Below are 4,271 nucleotides of genomic sequence, written 5' to 3'. Positions count from 1 at the left end.
ATGCAGTGTTCAGATGAACACTCAATTCACCTTTCAAACCCAAATATCTCAGAAGTGAAAGAAGATATTCTTTACCATTTCAATCTTGGAATTAAAACTCGTGATTTATAGGCCATGTTTGGAGATGTAAAGTTTGTATGTGTTGGAGAAAGTCTTGGTCAGATGAAAGCTTTCATTAGCTGTATAGTTGAAGAGCTGGGACTTGTAAAACCTGGCATGGACCATCCTAACATTTGTGAAGGAATTGACTTCTATTTCATGTATAAGATTGGACCTGTATTATCAGTTAGCCATGGTATGGGAGTTCCTTCCACTGGAACCATGTTACATGAACTCATCAAGTTACTGTACTATGCCAAGTGTCCCAGTGTTGTCATCATTCCCATTGGTACATGTGGTAGAATAGGTCTAGAGCCTGGTTCAGTGGTGCTAACTAGAAAAACTACGGAGTCTTGTTTCAAACCTGAATCTGAACAAATTGTTTTGGGGAAATGCATAGTGTGAAGTATGGAACTTGGTGATGACTTAAATCAGGAATTAATGGCATGTGCCACGGAGATAAATAAGTTTAATACTGTTATGGGAAGCACCATGTGTACCTTAGACTTCTGCGAAGGTCAAACTTGACTGGATGGTGCTTTCTGCTCTTATACTGATACTCTTATACAAGGATAAGCAAGAGTATTTACAAGCAGCTTATGATGTGAGAATCAGAAACATTGAGATAGAATCTTCTATCTTTGCAGCCATGTGTGGTGCTAGTGGCATCAAAGCTTCTGTTGTGTTGTGTTACTCTTCTAAATCATCTCAGTGAAGATCAGATTAGCAGCTCCCATGAGGTGCTTGTTAAGTATCCAAAGAGACCACAGAAGTTAATAGGATACTTCGTTAAGAAACATCTGGGAGGAAAATCATGAAAATCTTGTTTTTGCTTTTCATTTTAAGAAAATCCTGTAATTTTTGCAAAAATAATGGATCCCAGTTTTATTCTTTCTAATATTTTGTAAGTCAAAATATCAAATAAAAGTGACTTGTTCTTAAAATATATATGTATATATATAATGTATATATGATTATATATAATGTATATATATGTATATATATACTTAATAGTGAAGGAAGGGGACTCAGAATAACTAGATTATGTCAATAAATCAATCAATAAATATTTGTTAATTACCCAGCTGAAAATATCTCTACTTCTGTTCCTGGGATACCAAGCATTACTGGATAAAATAATGAAATTAAGCCATTTTCCCCCACTATAAACTTGTGGTGTATAACCCTACCTGGGCCCTCATTACTTCTTGGCATTTTCTTTATTCTACTTCCATTGACTCTACATCCAGTTCTCCATAGCTACTGTTTTTAACATTTTTCTTTCTCTTCAAGCCCCAACCATAATATCCATTCCTTTTCTTTCCCCTCACATAGAGCAGTGGCCCAGTCTCCATATTTTATTAAGGACATTAAAATCATTTATTTGAAATGCCTTTAATTGTCCTCTTTTCCTCAAAACATCTTAGAATCATTATGCATTCTCTGTTGTTTTGTATGAAGACAGGGAAGAACTGTCATGTTTATAAGCTACTTCTACATGTACATTTGATCCCATCTCTTTCTTTTCTTTCTAAGACCCTGTTCTAAGCAATTATTTTCACTTTCTCATGGATCTTTACTCTTCCACTTTATTGGCTTTTCATCCATTACTCCAACAACTAGGCTCAGTTCTCTCCAATCTCACATTCTAATTATTCCAGTTATCATCTCATTTCTTTCTTTTGTTACTGCTAAACTTGAAAAAATTTTCAACACCTTATTCTTTTTACTTCCCTAACAATTGTTTTCTCCTCAAGTGTTTGCAATCTGGCTTCCATTCCCATCACTCTACTGAAACTACTCCCTCAATGGTAATGAATGAACAAATCACCCAAACCAACATTTTGTTTTGTTTTAACCTTTGTCTTCCCTAATCCTTTTGCCATATTTGAGACTCTTTGTATAACACCTCCCTTAAGTCAGGGCATATACATCTCAGGATTTGTAGTCCAGTGGTTTAAAGATTGGTCTCTTCTATTCCTGGAAAAAAAATGCAATTTAATTATTGTCTTGTGTAATAAATGTAGGAGAAAATTGAAAGAATGAACTTAACTATTATACTCAGTCTGAAATGGGACTGCTTCTTGCTGAGTGTAATCAGAGAAAGTAGATTTTATTCTGAACCTCAAAATAGAGAGACAGAAGAGTGGTTGCTTAGTAATGACCAACTTCTGTTCCAAACAAAGGTAGATATTGAAGTTTTCCTTGGAGTATGTAACAGAGTTTTCCAGAGCTTATCCATTTAAATATATTACTGCAGTTCAGGCTGCCTCAGGTCCCAGGGCCAAGGCTTATACTTTGTGATATGAGCTGATCTGTATGACACCTTAAAGTTTTATAACCTGTTATCTGGTTATATTTTATGTATTATTTTACCCTAATTGTCTCATCACATAAATCATATGTAGTTGATCTCAGGCATGTGTATTTCATTGTGTCTAATTTAAAACCATACAGTATGGGGGCAGGAAGGTGGCAGAGCAGATAGAGCTCTGGCCCTGGAGTCAGGAGTTTAAATCCGACCTCAGACACTTGATACTTACTAGCTGTGTGACCCTGGGCAAGTCACTTAACCCTGATTGCCTCACCAAAAAGCAAAACAAAAAAAAACCAAAAAAACCCAGAAACAAAAACAAAACAAAAAACCATACAGTGTGCAATGGAGGATGGACCTGAGAGATTTTTTTTTTTCATTTCATAGAGTGTGTAGGTTGGAAATTTCTCCCTTCCAGTTTGGTAGCTAATGGAAGCAAGGAGGCAAGAAATTGTTGATGCTGATTTATTTTATTTATTACCTACAACCCCTATAATACTATCAGAAGGCAGAGAGCCTTTGGAATCTAGGACTTTCTCTATGCACTTTTGACTACAATTTTGGCTTCCCCTTTCCCCTCCCCAAGAGACTAGCTCACATGGGCTCCTGTGGCTAAAATATCTTTCACTTCTCCTACATTAGAGAAGGGTGGGATAAGGAAGGGCAAAAGAGGATCAAGTGAAAAGATGTTCAAACCAGTCCATCCTCATCAGGTATATCTTTCTGGAGTCTAGATTAGAGATATTACCTGAATAGAGAGCCCTCCCCTTCCTGAGGATAACATCAATTCCTCTTGGATATGAATTTTAGAAGGGACCCTTATGAAGGTAGACAGTTGTATGACTATTGTTCAGCAGAAGCAAATCTAAGATGGGGGAAGATGAACAGTTTGCTAGTTAGAAGCAGGTTGAGGACTAGGTAGGATTGAACAGGAAATGAAGAGTCTCACCGTAGTTGTCTTGTCCTTAGTTTGAAGGTCCTGTCCAGAACAATGCGGCACCACAGTTCCCATGTCCAAATTGACAATAGACCCACTTCCCAAACTCAACCATTCTCTTTGTGACATCAATCTGCTTGTTTAGTTTAGCACAGGCCATATGATGCCTCCAATTCTGAATGCTGAACAAACTGTATGTGGTGGGAAGCATTGGCAAAATTCCCATTCCTGACCTAAAGGGATAGTATTTGATTTACTCAACCCTGTTTTCTCCAAAGTCAACATCACTAGGTGAGACCCATGCCCCAACTTTTTCCAGAATCAGTTCATATTAAAATCAGATCTGACTCACCCTTTAAAAGGTTATCTCACAGAATGTGACTGGCAGTGCAGCCCATAGGAAAGACTTACCTGTACCCCCATCCCTTAGGGATCTCCTAACAGGATCTCCTGTTACTGGATTAATGGTCACTAAAGGCCGATTAAGTCTCCTGTGAATCAAGCAAAATGTCAGTAGAAGGGAATGAAACAAATAAGCAAAATACTTTATTGGTACTTAATCAAATTCCAAGAAGGCAATACTGTGGTTTGAAAGTCTTTGTTTCCTTATCAAAGGCCTAACTGGTTTCAAAAGAAAACTCAAAATTCGAGGAAGAACCCTATATTCCTTGATTTATCCAATCAAAAGCAATACTTCTTTCATATCCTCAAACTGAGTGAATAGTTTCAAGTGAAGTCAATTCAATCAAGTTTATTGAATAATGGAGTGACATGGTCAAACCTATACTTTAGAAAGATTGATTTGACAGCTATGGGGAGATACTTGAGACAGGGTTATCAACCAGCAAGTTATTTCAATAGTCAAGGTGTGAGGTGATAAGGGCCTGGCTGGTGGCAGTATCAGAGGAGAAAATGGTGGTA

At 37.2% G+C, this 4,271-nt stretch overlaps 1 pseudogene; it reads left to right on the top strand.

Moving 5' to 3' along the window:
* On the top strand, positions 1-917 carry LOC114033571 (annotated as a pseudogene).
* The last annotated feature ends 3,354 nt before the right edge of the window (positions 918-4,271 follow it).

The sequence above is a fragment of the Vombatus ursinus genome, unplaced genomic scaffold, assembly GCF_900497805.2.
Source record: "Vombatus ursinus unplaced genomic scaffold, bare-nosed wombat genome assembly UNPS02007284.1, whole genome shotgun sequence".
NCBI lineage: Eukaryota > Metazoa > Chordata > Mammalia > Diprotodontia > Vombatidae > Vombatus > Vombatus ursinus.
Note: the sequence above shows the minus strand (reverse complement) of the source record. Positions and strands in the feature narration are given on the sequence as shown.